General features: G+C 41.2%; 1 protein-coding gene and 1 long non-coding RNA gene across 12 annotated transcripts in view; one reads left to right on the plus strand and one right to left on the minus strand.

The window, feature by feature from the left end:
- The window catches only part of LOC117230712 (max dimerization protein 1-like), a 229,270-nt gene that overhangs the window by 171,395 nt on the left and 37,819 nt on the right, over positions 1 to 20,056 (minus strand). The gene's annotated exons all lie outside the window — the stretch shown is intronic.
- On the plus strand, positions 405 to 1,471 carry LOC117230715. The gene is made up of 3 exons (XR_004492827.1): positions 405 to 539; positions 604 to 677; positions 771 to 1,471. It is a non-coding gene; the product is annotated as an uncharacterized LOC117230715 (long non-coding RNA).

Here is a 20,056-nt window from a genome sequence, read left to right on the forward strand (position 1 = left end):
ATAATTGTATAGTATAGCTATGTATAGCTCGAGCTGTATTAGGTCGTCCGGAAAGTATCTTTCGTTTTTTAAGGAAATAATGGACGCACGACATTTTTCGTTTCATATTATTTTATCGAATTATTTATGATCCATTTTGTTCTATCAAAATAAAGATCACAGCGTTCGATAGATTAGTTTTCATGTTGCTATAAAGATGCGTCGTTGTAAAAGACGTGTCTGTAAAAGAAAGACACTTTTCGGACAACCTAATATTATTCAGAGTCCATCGTGACCATCGATATGAATTAGCTTTTTCATCGTTGTATCATTTAAATAAAAGTACGAGGCGTATCAAGATTCTTGCGTTATTTCCGTACAACAGATCGCTATATTTTTGCTTTTAAAAGTTTCTCGCAAAATCCGCTTGACAGCGCGTTAACTTTACAGATATGGTTTAAAATCTTACGGGCATTCGAAGATCGTTGGGTCCGAATCGATCGAAAAAATGAGGCAAATCGTCGTAAAAAGGAGACGAGAAACGTAGCCAGGAAATGGCGGTGAGTTGAAAACGTTCACGCGCGGATTCGTACTTGAAATATTGAAATTTTACGACTGTAATAGAACCACGAGGACGCCGACACGTCGATGATCACTGTAATAATCGTAGTAACAAACGTCGACGTTATAAAACGCAGGTCAGTCATACCGGTTCGGATTCGGACGATTGTAAATACAAACGGATTCCGTGCCGATTTAATGCGACATTTCGATATTCTGATATTTCACAGGATTCGCGTGCAGGAATGTTTCCAACATCGATGATGGGAATTTTGTTTTTATCATTGAAATACTGAAAATTGGAAATATTATGTATTATGCAAATATTCCAGCAATCTGCAATTCGTTTGATGTTTCAGAAGTGATAATTTATAATTGATCCAAGTTAGGTTATTTTAATTGAAACGTCATTATAATTTGAAATCAAATAATTTGGCAAATCTGAACTTGATTAATTACTTACAAGATTCATTTATACAGCGGCACTCCGTAGAAAATACAACTTTTTACTTTCAAAGTAACACGAAGTTTCATATTAAAATTAAGATTCATCCTATACGTATATTATGATTCAGCTTTCCTCTTCTTTTCTTTCTTTTTTTTTTTTTTTTTGGACATTTCGATCTCTTTTTTAAGGAATCACGCTCCAATTTCTTTCTTTAATTCCCAGGAAGCAAAATTGAAATTAACACTCCGACCAAGCCTCGAATACTAATCACGAGCAAGACTCGAATCCAATGATCGCCCCAAGCAATTTCACACGTAGGTACATCAAACACGAGAACCTGCCTGTAACCAATCGAGTTGGCCAAAATCCCTGAAACGAATCCCACGAAAGCACCGGCAAAGTGTTCTTAGCCAAAGAACCTTCTATATCGGACGGATTAACGATTTCTCCTTAATTGATTGATTGGTGCAAATAAACAGCGGCCTTGACCGTGAGCTAAAACTAGCCACGACACACGCAAATGTACGCCAACGCTGAAATACGAACGTTCCAAAGACTTACGCACACGAGTCAAGGTTACACGGTAGAATTCCATTTGTCTGTATCTATAAGGGGACAAATGGCTCGTGTAACTGTAAGGCGTGTACACGTATTAGTCACCAAGGGACATGTTCGCGAGCGATGTTCGTAGATACTCGCAAACGTTCAACGATTTTCTTGCGAATATTGCTCGCAACGAAACTCGCTGACGTTTCTTCGGAAAGTACGTGAAATTCACTCAAATAATTTATATTCCTGTTACGCCGTGTTTATGTTTTTCCGCGAGCTTCGCTATAAACCGTTCGAAGTTATTCTCGCAAACATCGATGGAAACACGCCGATTCTCGCTGATTCTCGGTGAAAAGAAAAAAAAATTATTCCGAACGAGACTGGCGATTAGTCGATACGAAATCTTCAACGCGATACAGAGAGGCAGAGAATTGAAGCCATTTGGATGTACGAACGCGTTGATGGAGAGACGGCTGACGTTGACATCATCTGCCCGTTACGAAATATATCGCGCAGCGTGGCTGTACGTAATAAAGAAATTGATTCGATATTTCCTATTACGTGTCCGCCCGCTATTCTCGAAGCTCGCTTCGTGGACGGAAGCGTGAAGCCGATTTTTCGCGTGATCCCGGGCTATTTCGTGGAACAGGGTACGGTGAGCCGGTTGTAATAACGGAGCCGCTCGAACCGGTGATCGTGCCTCGTCGAGTGCCACGCGTTCTCGTTATCGCGGGAAATAGATCGAAACCCTGTGCCGTGCCGTCACCGTTAGACGATACGGCTGGATCTGTTATCCGCTACACGCTCGTGTTTAGCTTCGACCACTTGCCACGGACTTTCCAATTTTCAGCGACGTTAAGACGAAACGGTGAATTCTGCACGCTTCGGATCGAATTTCAGATCGACAACGATGTAAAGAGCAAAGAATAATCATCGACGTATACTTTGATATTTTGAGAAACTCTTGCTATTTTAAATTCGCCGTAGAATTCGCACGAATGATGGCCTTTCCGAACAATTTGCGCGCTTCCAATTGAATCTTGCATCTGTTACAGTAGGAGAGAGACTGGAACGATAAAATACAAACTTTCTTTTTTATGTTACTAAGAATTTATAAAATACGGTATAGAAAACTTAGGTAGACGAAAGTAAGTCGTGACACGACTTACAATTAGATTCTTCGTACTCCCCTTCGTCGCATCTATAATTATGTTAGACAAGAAACAAAGAAACTTTATAACACACTTTCAGTTTGCTTTTGAATAACGAATCGGACACGTTCGTGTAGTTACATAGTAGAGGGTTGTCTATAATACAATCTGTTTTACAAACTTCCTAACGCTCACATTCAGCCATCCCATCATCGATACAACTAAAAAAAATACGCAAGTATTCTCACGCGTTCCATATCGATCTACGATCTGTCGGCTACACGAATATCTCGAGACTGCAAGTAATTTCTATTCCAAAGTTACAAAGGAAATGTGAAATATAACATCGACGAAGATGGGAGTACCACAAAGATCGAAGCCACTGATCTTCAATTGCGATTATACAGATGAAGCCAAAATTCTTTTTTTTTTATTTGGATGAATTTTGCAATCAATTCTCATTGAGAATTATAAATAAACCAACCAAAATTCTATCGTTATTACCATTATAAACATCACCCTGTTGCAATTAAAAAATGAGAAAGAAAGATCAAATCCAACGTCGACGAAAAACTATCTACGAACATCTCGTTTATGTTACATGATGCAATTATTTTGTAAAAATTAAACTCGCGTGTTCAACGTGATTTGATAGTTGTCAGAACATAATTTAGTGGGTGGTATTGATCTAGTTGAAACTTTGGAGAAACGACATTTCATATGCGCAAATCTAATATCGTTAGAACTAGAAAGTTCATCCGTAAAGACGGCACAAGTGGTTCGACGTCACGTTCTCGCCGTGGAACGAAACCAGACGCGATAAATTATAACGTCGTTGAAGCTCCGTCGAAGGAAGACCGCAAGAAGCTCACCCTTTGACCGCCCTCTCAAAGCGCTATCGAATCGATTTCCGTGGGATCAGGACCTTCAAAGCGGCCAATTGTTCAGCCGGTCACCGAACGATTCGGTTCGATGGAAGATTTAATGAGTCGGATTCCAACTTTATTCCACGTTACGCTGACAGGCTTAACTTCGCTGCAAACACAGAGATCAGTTTCCTCTTATATTTTGAGCATCGGCAGCGAAGAGACTGCACTTTCTCTGCCATTTTCTGCCTTATCTCGAAGATAAGGCAGATATAACGTGAATCGAGCGTAGCGCTATCGCCGAGATAAAGCTTCGCTCTTTCTTTTTTCGCGAGATTCGCTACTGGTCGTGGTTGTTAGTTGGGAAAGGAAAATTCCGTTTGATTATATCGCAGTTTTGAATATTCATGTATCGATTCATCGTTTCAGAAAGCTTTCTGCGTTGATTACGACTTATCTATTTTTCGTTTCACGAATGAAACCGAAAAAGAATCGCGGCAGAGAATTTTTTACCAGAGAATCTACGATATCGTTTCCTACGGCGCGCATTCCGTGTTTCAGTTTTCATTCCCCATTTCATCACACCTTTTGCATAATTAACGCGGAAGTAAAAGTACAGACGCGAATACGACCATCCAGCTGGATACAAAAATTTACATTTGCGTAATGACGGGGCGAAATCAAATTCTCTGAATTTAAAACGCTATTTGAACTGTAAAAAAAAAAAAGAAGGAAAAGTTATGAAAAACGAACCAAAATATTAAGAGAATATCACGGTGTGTGTGTTCCAAAAATTTTAAGCGGAGGAAAAAGTTCCAGAGAAACTATAAAGGGGAAAAAAAGGCCATATCTTGGAATTACAGAAATTATTTCAAGATTAAACACGGCTACCGTAAAAGTCGCAGAAAGGAAAATAATTGCACCAGAGGATTAAGAAAATAAGGAGGAACTGTTTTTTCAAGAGCGTAAAAAATCGGAGAAGCCAACGGAAGTGTCTCCGGAAACTAGGAGAAAAAGGGGAGCCTAATCTGGAGAATTAGACGAAGGAGGAGGGGATCGTTCTTTAGAATGAAACAAGTTAGAGAAACCAGAAGGGAATGTGTTTTTTCGAGAATTAGAGGAACGAGAAGATGCGTTAGACGGTGATTTTATTAGGCCATATGGAACTCTTCTCGGAGCAGAAATAAAAATCAATGGCGAGAAATTCCGGGAGAAAATAGTGGCCCGGCGCTTAATGCTGGTAGTCGTAGATAAAATTAGAATCATTTGTAGTCATAAAGCTCTCCTTCTCACTTTGATCGAGCGAAACGCTACCGGAGACTAATAAACATTCTGCACCCAAACGTGAAGAGCATTATTCGGTAAAATGCTTTATAATTCTTCCCCTGCTGAACGATACTAATCGTTAAAAAGTACCCTCATGTTGCGCTTTGTGGTGGGACGAAACATTACGAAGTAGCCTCTAAATTCACCTACGAATTTATTCACATCTACTCAAACGCTCCAAAGTCTTCTCATTCGACCACTGATTTTCATCAAACAATACTATTAATGGCAAACATGATCTCGCTACATATCGTAGCTTATTAATATAGTAAATAACGAACAGTTCCAATGAACATTTCGTAATTTTTGTTGATAGAACGGCGATAGGCGTGTCTCGTTACAGTCCCAACGAAATTTCAACATTTTTCGCGTAGTAATATACACGTACGTTAAAAGTTCCTAAAAGCGTACGAATATTTTCGCGAGCAATGTGCTTAATCGATATGATCTCTGACTGGACTCAGTTATCCTAAACCCCACAAATACTTTCAAACATCCAGGCAAAAGAAATTAGTTAAAACGCCTAGAAGAGAACGCTGGAAACCACATCCGCCATACCTCGAATTCCTTTATTTTCGCGAAGAATCGCGAATTTCCATCGGACGGAGGACTGGGAGGCTATCGAGATCGTTAGACCGGAAACGGTGGACGATGGCGCGCGGCTCATCGACACGAACACACGCTTGTCGAAATTCCGTCGTTAAACGACGCTCGACCGACTGGTCTTAATACAACGGATACGTTTCTCGTTTGCTTCGATGACCCATTCGTAAACGAGACTTTAAAGCACGCTGAAAATTTTATCAGGAAGCATGTCGAGCGGATACGTACGGATACTTATGACTTGCTTCTATACCAAGGAGACTCGAAGCTTTACGAGACGCGCACGGTTTATCTTGCCGTCACGAAAAATCGAAACGGTTCGGGCGCCAATGGCCGCGTCCTTTCTCGATTTAGAAAGTGCACATGGATGCCGGTGGACGTCGAACCGCAGACGACGCGAATTCACAGAATTCACGGAAACTACCGACGACGTTATTTACAACGACTTGCTCGATACATCTCGCGCGTTGGTTAAAACCGCGCGAAAGATTTTACGACGAAACGAAGAAACGCGTATCGTTGGAAACTTGGTTAATATAACGTGAATTACCGTCTTTCGAAGTTGTTAATCCTCGTTCTCAGGTGTTACGACGTTAATCAAAAATTGTCAGATGTTTGGAAGAGAATCACCAGCGGAAACCTTGGAACGTAAATTAATAAAAATCCTACGGTATGATTATATTTATTACTATATCGAATCGTATTTTCATGTCACGCCATTCGGCGGGTTTTTGCTTAGGAGAATGGAGAGACTGGATTTTCGTAATTTCTTTAGAATTATGGAAAGGTATAACTAGGAAGGCTAAGTGAAAACTCTGGTACTTTCGGCATTAAAGTATAAGTTAGTTGGCAAAACTCTGCGAAGAATTGAAGGCACAAGTTGATGGTTCTGGAAATAAAAAGTACTCCGACGTTCGACTATGGCAGATCTCTTCTACCCATATATTTTACGTTGAAACATTAAGACGGATTAATTACGATTTATACGTAATTCTTCGCCGATGATCCTTCGCCGAATTGTTACACAAGAAAATACAATTTTACATTTTTACAGCCAACATATGCATCGTTGTTACAGGCAATTTCAATATTTCCAGAGTCTCGCGGATGCGAAACTGATTAACCGACTTTTTATTCATTTTTTACGTCCGAAAAATTAGAAGACCGAATCAGTCAGCAAATGAAATTGCAGAACATAATTCGACCTAGCTATATTCAGCAGCAAACAATTCGTAATAAAAGCGGAAGCACTTATCACGGTGGTAACAACCCTTGTTCGGCTTAAAATATCCAGTTGCCGATCATAAAACGACAAGGTTCGTCGAATCGGCCTGTGTAAACGGAGAAAACACTGAAATAGGCGAATCGTCTCCATTGTGAACACGTAGAAAACGTGGCAATCTCGTTTTCTGGGCAATCAGTGCGCGATAGCGCCATAAACAAACGATAAAATCAACATGAAAAATGCATACACCTATTCTACTCCGAGTTGGTGAGAAGAAGGAACGCTTGTTTACGTAACGGACGCGGTAATTTCACGTACGAACCGGAGATACGCTTCCACGTCATTAGACAGTGGAAAAATAAGCGTGTAGAGATTCGGTTGTCGTTGAATGCGGGTCGTTTGGTGCGAGAAGAGGCAACCACTCGGTCGTTAATCGGGGGAAGAGGGTTACGGAGAGAAGAAAGCCAGTGGAAGAACGTGGCGGACTGAGATTCAGGACAATAAACGGGTGATTACGGTGATGGAACGAGGTATTTCAAAAACGCTTCGACGAGACCGCGTATTTGGTTACCGTCGGCGACGCAAACTCCGACCGTGTAATAAATTCTACTTCTGCATGTAGGTTTCACGGTTAAAATTTTCATTTACTACGCTATAGACGTATAACGTTCCAGAGCTGCACCTTAACTTCCGTCCAAATATTCCAGCTTGATCATAAACGTTGTAGGACGCGTCTATCGCTACGATAAATCTTAAACTTTTATGCATTTATGGGGAATTTAAAGATGGTAAAATGGACATACGTAATACACAGAAACATATATATATATATATATAATTTCTAAAATTGACAAGCAATTGACAATAATATTCGTAAGAAAAGTCGGTAGATGAAAGAAATCTGTGCTCGGGTCTCGCTTCTCCCATCGCACGTATAAAGACAGGAATTTGGATAAATACGCGGAATCGGATCGTCACAGCCCGCGTGTATACTTCGACCGTAGAACCGAATCGAAAACAGCTAGAAGCGTGTCGGTAGGCGCCTCGTGTCGGGATCTAAGAATTCTGAAACGGGACAAAAGGAAGAGTTGGAAGGGGTCTGGTGGAACGAGGCGTGGAAAGAAGAAGAAAAGCGGCCTGGGCGCAATCACATACGGGTTCGAAAGGTCAAGTTCAAGCTGGCAAGAGATGCCATCTACAGCCACGAATAGAAACGGCGCGTTGAAACGGGGATACCAACGATAGGGGAGAGATAGTGGGTGAGAGGCGAGCAGAGGCAGAGGCAGAAAGGCATTCCTGACTGCTCTTCTCTCGCTCGGCTATACAGACAGAGAGAAAGACAGAGATACAGACAGAGAGTATGTGTGTGTGTATGTGAGAAAGAGAGAGAGAGAGAGAGAGAGGGAAACGGCTACCAAAATAAAATGGCACCGTGCCAATGCACGTGTGTGCACCGACCAGCAGATTCACGATTTTCGCGAACATCGCCTCGAAATTGCGATCTCTAACTCCTATCCGCTTTGTCCTCTTCCCCGTGTCTTCGCTCCTATCCTTTTCCCTCCTTTCTCTATCGCCACCCTCCGCTGATACGGATTGATGAAAACAAAGATAAACCGATAGAAAGGGGGGATGCTAGAGATGGATACACGCGATAATCGACGGGGCCGTTTGTTCTCCGGCGGACTACTTGTTGAAGAGCTGGCTCCTTGATAGACGGTGGTCGGCAGTTCCGGCCACTGGGGCTTGCGGTGGCTTTGTGATGGGCGTTGCTCGTGAAGAATGGTATAACGTGTCGAGCGTTGTGTATGATATATGACGATTCAGGTATATTACGTTCCATTTTCTCTTCTTCTCTTCTTTCTGGTTTGCTTTTTTGTTTGATCTTGTTCGTCTCGCCGTTGATATTTTCAGTGCGTTTCGCGACGCTGATTTTCGCAGATGAGACTCTCGATCGTCGGTTCGATGTTGTTGTACATTTTCTACGTTTTATAAATCTTTATATCAGGAAAAAGAGAACCGTAGAACTCGAAGAGACGAGTACGATTCCTGGCTGAACACCAAATGTAATAAGCAAAGGAATTTGGGATTGGTAGATAAAAGAGGATTTTCCAAGAAGATAACGACGATCACGATGTACGAACGTAAAACGGACAAAATATTTTGCATTTTGTCTAGAATCCTCGATCCCAACCGATTCATTCGTTGGCTACAATAATATCATCCAAAGAATTCATCGATGAAAAGGAATAATCTCTTGGAGAAGAAAAATGAAGTATCAACGATACATTTGTCACGTCGCGATAATCGACCCTTGTTCCATCATCGATTATCAATCGCATCTTTCATCAACCGAAAAACTTTCCTTATTTCTCCCGATTTATCCCATGGAAAACTATCGCGGGAGAAAAACTCGATGCGAAAGAATTCGACGAGAATCTTTTTCTCTGTGAAAGACTGCTGAATAAATAAAAGAGAAAGAGAAACTCAGGAGTATATCGGTGGTAAAAACGAAACAATACAGATAGGACACGCGGAATGGAAAAGGTCGTGGTCCTTTAGGTGCTTTCGTAAATCGTTTCCAAGTGGATCGTCGGCATTCAAGAAGGTGCCAGCCAGTCTCATTTCTTAGTTTCTTCCATTTTCTTCGTGTATACGTGTAGCACCGTTCGTATCCGGCGAAAGGTTACGTTCGATAGGTCGTGCCAACTGGTACCCGAGCAGAAACGTCGTCGTCGACGTGTTCCTCGTCCCTGTCGACCAGGAAGAGAAGAAAGCAGATCGCGCGACGTTCGTGACGTTTCTAGCCTTCTCTTCCTTCCACGGTCTTCGCCTTTTTCGTTCCGCTATCTCGAACGATTTAAACGGTAGAGATTCTACGAAACCTTCGAAAAATCCCTGTCGTGCCTGTTTCAGTGTCTTTTGGTTTGGATTTTCAAGAATCTTCTCGAAAGTCTGAAATATTTTGACGGTATTTTAAGCTCCGTTAAAAATACGATTCTTTCTCGAAAAAATGTATAGGAAATGATATTCTAGATAATTTTCCAGAGTTCTCTATATTCGCTCTGAAACATCGTATAGCTCAGAAAAATAATTGCAAAGGAATGCAATAATTAAAAGAAAATGTCAGACCGAGCTCTGTAATTTTATTCCATTTCGAATTGTATGTACATATATATTTCTAACATTCTTTCGCAAAAAATTTAATAACATTGTGTCTTAAAAAAACCACGCTGCACACTATGCTTGTACAACGAGCTGTTACTTTTATAAAACTTGTTATCTCAACGGTAGAACGATACCATCGTGTAAGCAGACTTTGGCCACTATACGCGTGTAGCGGTCGAGACTACTGTTATTAAACATAAACCACGCTGAACGTCGCTTTTAATAAATGTCGTTGCACTTCTTTCACCTGTCCTCTTTCTGTCTTTTCCTTTTTAAATGTAATACGAGAACGTCGATAATCATAAAGGGAAGAGGAAATCAATTTTCGGAAAACTCACGAGCGACGAATCTTGTGGAATCGTCAGTTTCTTTTCGGTTGTCGATTGCGAATTTTCGTTTGGTCCTGCGAAATCTCGTTTGAGGGGCTTCCGCCCTTTTAATTGTTTGCTTTGTCTAATTGACCGTTACTTATGACGACGGCCTAGCAAATATTGATTTTCGAAGCGAACTACGTCGATAATAGCACGAGAACTATCTGGCGCCGATCTCGAGGAGAGATCGACCAAGCTTAGGTGACTTTCCGTCCCGATACCTTGAATATAGCTGGTGCGAAATTAGGCTCGCCTCGAGCTTCCTCCAGCTGGTACCTCCCACCACAACCTTCAGCCTTCTTATGGTCGTTCTTTTCTACTTGGACATATTATGCTTCTACGACTTGACTTCAAATTTAAATTACACGATGACCGTGTAAATTCGTTGTTTCTTCTTACAAAATATTATTTCGTTTAAATTATAACATACGCTATACAGGTGAAACGTTTGTAATCGAATGTTCCATGAATCCTAAGAATTAGAAAAGAAACCAGCATTTTTCTTATCTCTTATTATAGATCTCTATTATTATTATTATTATTATAGATCTCTATTATTATTATTATTATTATAGATCTCTAGTGAAAAATCTATGTAGAAATCATAGAAGCGTAAAAAATTATATAATTAAAAAGTTACTGAAACACGCGTGTTTTAAGGATTTTACATAATAACCTGTGTTTAGAAGGTAATGAGGAAATTACTACGACGAATGTTAATGGTGCTTTATCGTATATTTGGCAAATATCGACTCACTGTGTCAATGAATGACTCTGTCATATCGTGAATGAAAACACCTTCAATATTGACACCGATTTATCTTCTCATTAGTAACTTTTCTGGTACATCGACATGTGTATCTATTATAGGCGTGACTGTTTGCTATCTGCATATCATCCCACACCCTGGAGACGCAAAAAAGAAAAAAGAATTATCTTCGTACTTTATCTATATTACAAACATCTTTGATATTTTTTTCAAACGCAACATTTTTATACGAGCATATTTTTAGTTTCTATTTTGACGGGACGCATGGCTGGAAAAGAGATCTTTGTATCGCTCTTGACGATAAGAATGACGCACATAAACATTGAAAAACATTTTGAAGGAGGCATTTAAAAAGTTGAGCAATCGCTGAAATTAAGAAAGACGAATATCTCGAACAGACGTACAGTATGTATTTCGTTATCGACATATTCCTAAGAAAATAACGTTACGTTTCTTACGTTTCGTAGGGGACTCGAGAGATACTCGATGAACAACATTCTGCGACGCTTGCAAAATTGCAATTAACTTGTGGCAAAATTCGCGACTCTATCTTTTCTTCCAAAGTGATTTGTCCGAACAAGTTAGAAGTAAATAGTTGCTATCCTCGAAACGAGTAATTTTGCGATTGATCGCAAGAAACATTTCTGCTTCGATTGGTTTCGAAGCTTGTTTATCGGTTGGATGGGAAGAAAATACGTGGTTTAAGAGGTTAAAGTGAAAAATTAAAATATCACAGCTACGGCCGACTGTTGAAAAAGAAGAAGAAGAAGAAAACAGAAAACGAAAGAAGTTAAGAATCGAAGACGATACTTGGAATTTCAGATCAGAAGCCTCTTAAGCCTCTTAAAATTGAAACACGTGCAAGTTTGTCTCAGAGAATAACGAAGTCGAGTACAGGCGAACCGCTATGACGGTCGTATAATCCTTCATGGTCGAGGGTCGGGATTATGATCCTATAAAAAAGCGGTCTACGTAAAAAATATGAAGAAATTTCGTTTCCATGAGATATTATGCCAACATCCGCACAGTGGCGACAAACTCTCGTTGATCTTATGCGACCCGATGTAATTCCGACAACGGGAATCTTGTTCGCCAGACGAGATAAGTCGTCGAAATAACATTTAAATGGCAAACAAAAAGTATGTCACACACACACACACATACACGCGCGTACGCGCAATGATCATGTAGATATCCTTGAGGAACGTTATCAGTCGTTTCAGATTAGATCAACGATTAATCGTCGCATCGGATTACGGATCTGCGTCTATTAAATTAACGATGTATGAAACTCGAGTCGTCCAAGTTTTAGAGCTCTGCCTGGAAGACTGTTTTCCTACTAACATTATACGCAGCTGAATCTTTCAAAAGGTTGTTCAAAGTTTTAAGGTTGAAGCTTTAAGACTCGACTCTTCAACCTCTTGAGATTCAAGCAAAGAAATAATTAACGGTAATTCTGTGTGATACGCAACAAGAAGCATCTGTACACTTCTTATTTCTCGAGGAGCGTTCTTTATCCGACTCTACGCTTCTATTTCATAGTGTCAAGTTTGTTCAATCACACGAAAATACTATCAAACGATACGAAAGATATATTGGAACACAAATCGAGTAGCACGTTGTCACTGTACGCTACTTTACAAAAATTACAACCACGGATTCCAGTGCATACGTATTTCTCATCACCGACGTTCCAAACGCTTCGATAACGTACGAAATGAAAGGACACGCCCGCATCTCGGACTATTTCTCTATTTCTGCTAGTCGCACGAGCAACTAAGTCGCAAAATCCCACCTAAAACAGCCAAACGACCTCACCCTGAACCAAGATTCCAAGAACTCTGCCCGAGAACCTCTAAAATCCAGAGGCGTACTAGGAATCCGGTGGAATCTGCTAGTCAGAGAGGGTGGATTATGAGCGACGCGACGATTCGGTGCCCGTTAACGCTTCATCCCTCGTCCGCTAATAAAACTCTCAGGAGACGCTGGGGCTTTAGGGTTGGGAGAAAGGACGGGCCAGGGTGGCCGGGTATTAACGTATCCGGTCGCGAACGAGAGGAAAGATCGAATCTCTTTCACAGGTCAGCAGCCAATTCGACGGTAAGTGGATATGCCCGAGAATATCCGGGGCTGAGGAGCGATCGAATCGCGCGCACGCTGGCCTGGCTCTGGTTTTTTACCAGGCGAGCAGGCCGGCTCACGCCAATTCGACTAGCCTGCGCGTCGATCGGGCCGAGTCAGCGAAAGCTTGCGCAATACCTGACCTATTGTGCTCGTTAGGGACATTCGGGTCCGAGGCTATTGGACCGATGCTTCTTCCCTATAACCAGCCACCGCCGCCACTTTCTCCCGCATCCCTCTTCCCTTTCCTTCTCCTTCATCCCGCGACTTATCCACCATCTAGTCCTTATCATCCAACTTGCTTCCTTCCTCTTCATCCTTCTCACGCTCGCTCGCTCTTCGGTATCTTCGTCGTATTCTGGCACAGTCTGCCCTGATCCGACTTTCCGCCGAGGACGAACCATCCACCTTGTGTCCTCTGGGGTATTCTCCGATCGGTGAAAGGAATTGGACCTTCAGGAAGGAAACCCTCCTCTCTTTCGTGGCCTCTTGCAGTATCCGTCCGCGCGAGGAACGACCAGCTTCTCCTAATTCCAACGGAGTGGGAAAAGGGGACCCGGAGGATTTAGAGCTGCTGCTGCACTTCGGGGATTCCCCCTCTGATTCTCAGTTTCTCCGAGCTTCTGACTTCCTTAACGGCCGCACGTATACGATGGTCCATGGAAGTAGCACTGTGAAAGCGATATTTTCGCGAATATTAATTATCATTGCATCGAGACGTTTATACAAGCGAAGGCTATCAGAGAACGACGCTGTCGTTCTTTTCCTGTTAGAAAAATTCTGAAAATTGGACAAGGTATTCCGGGAATTCCCATCGGGAATTTCCCAGAATATTGTTTTTCGTTGATCGACGAATGAAATAAGTACATTAGTGCATTCCGCGATACAGGAAACAGCGTTGTACGGACCGCGTGTATTATACGAGCCGTTTAATGCAGGACTACTGTAAATCAAACAAGTTGATTACACCGGATAACGAGAAATGAAGTAAAAAGTCCAGAATGGGTCGAGTGGGCGATTCTCACTTATTCCGTTATCCACCGAGAAACTAACGAAGACGTACTTGCACGATCTCGCGCGCAGGAGCGCGAAACGAAGCTTACGCTTTCGAGATGTGTTGTTCAACCAAATATGCAAAAAAATTGACTTGCAGCAGCTTTGCATTAAACGGCTCATACATGAAACACGAGTGTGACGTTATACGAATCCGCGTTACACACGAACTCGTTACACGAAGGCGCGCCATGTTACGCTTTAGCAATTCGTAATAATCGCGATTCCGTCAGACGTATGCTGAAACAGGAACTAAAAAATCGCGAAGTAACGATGAGAATCTGGACACAGAGATTTGGAAAGATAGCTCCATAAAACGTACCTGAAGGAAGAAGTAGCGTAGCGGAAAATAGTAGACGAATCCTGTTATTCATTTTCTAAATATACATTCCATCTATCCAAAGTTTTATACAAAGACAAAAGACAAACGCACGACGTCCACCATCTCGTGTCGCAGACTATAGTGCAGCTCGTACTCTGCTGATATCGCGCTCTGGTCGTCATGGTCGACGTACATAGCTCGCTCGTTATATCCACGCACAGCTATGGTCCGCTAGCATCTTGCGGGTGAACCGGTCCAGAGGACTTATTGATTTTCCCGTGGAAAAAAAAAATGTTTTCCGGCTGACACGCGCGCACCACGGGATGCCGGGATATTGCTTTAAATTCGAGGGTTATGGAAACGGCAACCGGTCGACGGGGGTGGCTTTTTCGGATGGTAGGTATGGTGGCTGGAGGGTGCTGGGATTACGTGGTTCTTCCCGGAATTTTCTGGATGATTGGTTTCGCGTCGGTGGTTATTTCTTGGGTGATGAACTGTTTTTTAATGGTGCAGGGATTGGATATGGTTTCGAAGCTTCTTTTTCGTTCAAGCTATTCGTCATTCGTTCAACGAGTTCTAACCTTTTGCTTTCTAATTATTTCCTTTGGTTCTTGTTGCTCAATTCTGTTTTATTTTCCCTGATTTCGATGTCTTATTTTCGACGGAGGGCAATACGCTCGTGGATAACCAAAGTGCGGGTATTTATTAAACTGTTAAGGGCTAGTAAATATAAAATAACAAACGACGGAAATCTTTATAAGTTCCACGAGTCTTCGCAACGTTTTAATTTATTACAGTTGTTAAAACGCAATATCGAAGAGTATAAATGGAGTGGAAAAAAAATTGCGAATGCGGAGTCAAATAGACTTTGCAGGCCCCTGAATCCATCGCTGCATAAACGGAAATAATATTTGCGATAACAATATTATCGAAATGCACGTCGAATTTACAATTGTCAGTATAAAAGCAGAAAAATAGCAGCGTAGGATTAAAAAATCCATGGAACAAAACGTTTACACCGACAGCGACTGCGAGCGTGAACAAATTAGAGGAAATTCAAATTCCGATATTCAGAAATGAACTGCAAAAGCGGGAACAAAGGTGCGCAATTTTATCGGGGGATGAAAATTCGCTCGAATGAAATTCATTCGCTCTTTTAACCCGTTTCGAATCGAGTAAAGAGACTCACGAAAATTTTGATAAAGCGGCAAAGAATTCAATACAGAGCTTATTAAATACCGCGTGCACGTACGAAGGCTGCAGGTGAAAAACCGGATAAGCTATATTTCCCCTCTGTTATAGCACGATTTCAAAATTTAATATATCGCATTATAACCAACTTTCCGCTTAGTTTCGGCAAAGTTACTTTTAACATATTTTTCCATACAACGAAAAATCTCCATTTTTTGCTCCATAATTACCGATGAAAAAATATCCCGAGAACTAGCTATTGTTAGGAGCCTTAGGGCGGTGCAGCCCCTTAAACAAACCATCAAACAGACGAGAAAGGAAAGGAATAACATCTCCGTCGGAGGCTAGAGTCAGAAAAATGAGAGAAAATAACGAGAACAAAGGGGTGGATGGTGTAGCCGGATGGTTACAACGTGGAAAACCATATCAGTTATTTTTAGATGGTACGCGTGTACCGAATACCTACGACGGATTGCTTCGAGCTAACGAAAAATGAGAAAAATATCTTTCTCCTTCTGTTTTTTATACTTTCTCTCTTCTCTTTTTCCCCCTTTTTTCTTTATTTTTTCGGTGATTTCGAAACGCGGGCAGGTTGCAAAGACCGTGTGCGCGCAAATTGCGCGCACAGCTGCGTCGACTGCCGCGAAATACTCGCGAAGTATAGATTACCAAAGAGAGGGAAGCGTCGTTTCAACCCTCGACCCATCCCCGTCGAGCTTCCAGCAACCCCCAACGATGGAGTATGGGCGACGAGTGATAAGAACAGCTGAGGAATTAGCGACAGCGCGATAACGATAACTCTCGTCTCTGTACGACGTAATATAAACGTCAGTACGGACCAATTACCTCGGCCAGCTGCATTTAATTTTCAACCACGCGTGTGAGCGCGTGTAGGTGCGTGTGCTCGACGCCTGGTACACACCGGAGAGACGGGAAATGTTCAATTTTCAATTAATCCAGAGGTTAATTACGGTCGATCCATCAAGGGGTCGCGGCAGCTTTCATTTTCTCCCCATCGGTGTATTCTCTATTTTTCTTCCTCTTTCTCTCTCTCTCTCTCTCTCTCTCTCTCTCTCGTGCGCGCTCTCTCCCCCTTCTCTCGCGCTCCTTTTTTTTATGGATTTTTAGGGTGGGTTTTGCGAACGGGTGAACCGGCAGTGTTTGGAGAGGCAGAACTGTTGGATTTAGTTTGCCGGATGTTTCGGGTACGTGATGTGTAATATCCTGATTTTTTCGAGCGGCTGTTTTATTCATAGGAGCCGAGTCGCTTCTTAATAAGACATTTCCTCTTTGCTTTCAGAGAGAATAATTAACTCTCTGGTAATGTAATAAAGGAAATTTAGAATGTACGAGTTGGCAAATAATCAATTGAAACTGATGTTAATTATTTCTTATTCAGCCCGTGTTTCCTACCGTTTTTTAATTCTCCGCGTTCTCTTCGTATCTTTCTCGTAGTAATCTTTTTACAGTGTTGGAAAGTTTTCTCCTTGTATAATGCAAATAATTAGAACGAAGAACAAGATAAAATGCTAAAACGTTTTCTGACAGAAAATAGAACTATTCAAGAAGCATTCCGAGATAAGTTAATCATTTCTTTATATACAGTGCTAATTTGATGGAGCAATTTGACTTAATTACCAACGTATTCGCTTCTCTTGTTCGTAATAAAGCATCGTTTTTGACATTATCTGATATCTTGGCTGCAATAGCTTCCTATACTATCCGGGGAGATTCGTTTTAATCTGTTAATGCGAATGATTATTAACGGCTCAACAAAGAGGCACGGATATCGCAAAAAAAAAGAAAAAGACGAAAAATAGGAATTTATCTGCAACGGGATTAAGCATTCTGACATTTTTACAGACAACTCGATTCGAACGTCACGTCGCTTCAAAAAAGCCAAAGGAGTCCCGACTCTCGTTACAGAATGATGAATAGCTTGATTTTAACGAGACTGACAGGCAACATAACTGACGACATAATACACACAGTTCCAGCCTGCATCACCAAATAAATTTTCTGAATCCCGAACTCGCTTGGTTGAGTGTTCGTTTTCCACGAAACGTCCGCGATCTTCCACTTTATTTATTTTATCGTACGGAACGTATTAAAGTATAAGAAATATCAAAAAAAAGGTAATATGAAAAAGCATAAAATCGTAAACAATATACATATATGGAATACACGTGAAAAATATAAGAATATATAATGTAAAAAGAAAAGACAAGAGCAACGCGAATTAATATGAAAATTACCGCAATTATCCCACAGTAACTTGCAATTTGCAACGATTGAAAACTAAAGAGAGGAGGAAAGGAAGAGGGAACGTAATTCTAATTAAACCATTTCGACGCATCTATTCCATCCTTTAACGAGAAAAATTCAATCGACGCCTGCAATCTCCGCCATATATTCCTCTCATTTTTTTCTCATACCATCCACCTTTCTCTCTCCGTCTTCCCGTCAAATTTTTCGCAAATCGAGAAATTGAAATTCTCGAACGAACACGACGAATTTACGCGGTGTTCGCCACGGGATAACGAACTGTACGTCTAGAATGTTCGATTTCCCTTCATCGCGTCCTCACTTCCGGATGGAAATGGAAGCGAGGTCGATCGAACTGGCTCTCTCTCCCGAGGAGGGTCTGCAACCAGTCCGGAACCGAGATGGGGACGCTCCGACGACCTCCACCTTGAAATCGTGGTCGGACACACATACACCTATATACGCAAACCCGTATCTATATCTGATTGAGCTCGATAAATGCCAGATTATCGCTGGATCTCGCGCGACAAAATCGACAAATAATCTTCCGTTCGATGAGGCGTTCGCCTTTTTCTCGATATCGTCGAGAATCCGATTCCAATGCTTGCCTCTGACGATTGCTAAATTTGAAAATTGCAAATTGGCAGAATTCGACGAAACTCGTGTTTAATCGTTGGATAGTGTCCGACCAAAGCTTATATCGATAAAGCAGATGTTAGAATGTTTCTATGACGGTATTAACATTAATACGATTTAAAATGTGCAATTAGAGAACATTATCGTTACGATAGCGATAATACGGCTGATTAGAATTGCAAAAGTCATCTAATTCTCTTCGACTACATCGATATCACTGTGTAAAGTGTGCTTGCAAAAGGAATGCACGAAAAAATGAATCAATTGCCTGTGTTAGCTACTGCAAAATAGAATTTCATTCGACATACTAATAAAATTGTGATCAAAGTTGGAATTTGAATTTTAATTTTGTCGATTTCGCGTTCAAAATTGAGGCACACAGACCGACTAAAAATTGTTTCGCTGAAACGATTTACGAGGTGCTACGTAGTTTACGTTTTCTATGGTGTTTGTTCCCATTCAGAGGCAACTACGTTACATTTTCTGGAAAATTCTCTGTTAAAAGCGGCAGTTTAAAACGATAAAGTTAGTTCCTCGTGAAGTTTCGAAACAACCCGGTGAAAGATTCCGGACGAACTTCCGCGTTTCGCGCCAACTTTTGAATAATCTTTTGTTTAATACATGTTCCGTTGTTCTCACGCAGAGGAACCTCGCGAAAAAAATTCCAAAAGTCTGCATTCTCCTCTAACATTTTTCCATACCATTGTAGTTTATTCATATTTTAAAACTTAACTAACCTAGGGGAGTAAAAAATGATTAACTTCCAACGGAAATTCTTTGCGAATCACCTTGGTGTTCAACTTAATTCTACGCTTCTATGCTTTTCACAAATTTCTCACCGATCTGCAAATTCTAAAAATCCAGTTACCAACTTCTTCCACGAAATTCGGGTCAAAGTTTGGCGAGACGATATGTAAAAAAATCGCACTTCTGTTTCTACGGTCGCGTTTTAACGCGTGCATATTTGCAAAATTAACGACATATCTTTCGGCAACACGTTTTCCAGAATTAATGTAACCTCGGCTTGCGACGCAAAATACACCAAAAATTTCGAATATCTGTTATTCTTTTATCTTTATTTCAGGTATTACACGCGTATTTCAGTGCACACCGCGTTAAATGGTATTGTTTAGCTGGCCACGAGTCGCGTTTCATTGTGAAATTATTTTCCTACAGGAAATAAAGCAGACACGGCCACGGATACTAAATTTCGGCGATTTTAACGTATCGTGTTGCATGCACCGCTATACTTTCGCGTTATATACGTTCGCATTAGCTGGAGAATATTCCACGACATTACGATCCTACTTTTCATCGCGATTGTTTCAAATGCAAATGTTGCCGTGCATCTATGTATCACTATCGTTTCTCTGTTTCGTTCCAATTACCACAAATCCTCCTTCTCTCTCTAATTTAGTTCTCAACTATAAATCGGTTGTCTCTGGCAGGAATCTA

This window comes from Bombus vosnesenskii, unplaced genomic scaffold, assembly GCF_011952255.1.
Source record: "Bombus vosnesenskii isolate JDL3184/JDL3185 unplaced genomic scaffold, Bvos_JDL3184-5_v1.1 scf7180000013267, whole genome shotgun sequence".
NCBI lineage: Eukaryota > Metazoa > Arthropoda > Insecta > Hymenoptera > Apidae > Bombus > Bombus vosnesenskii.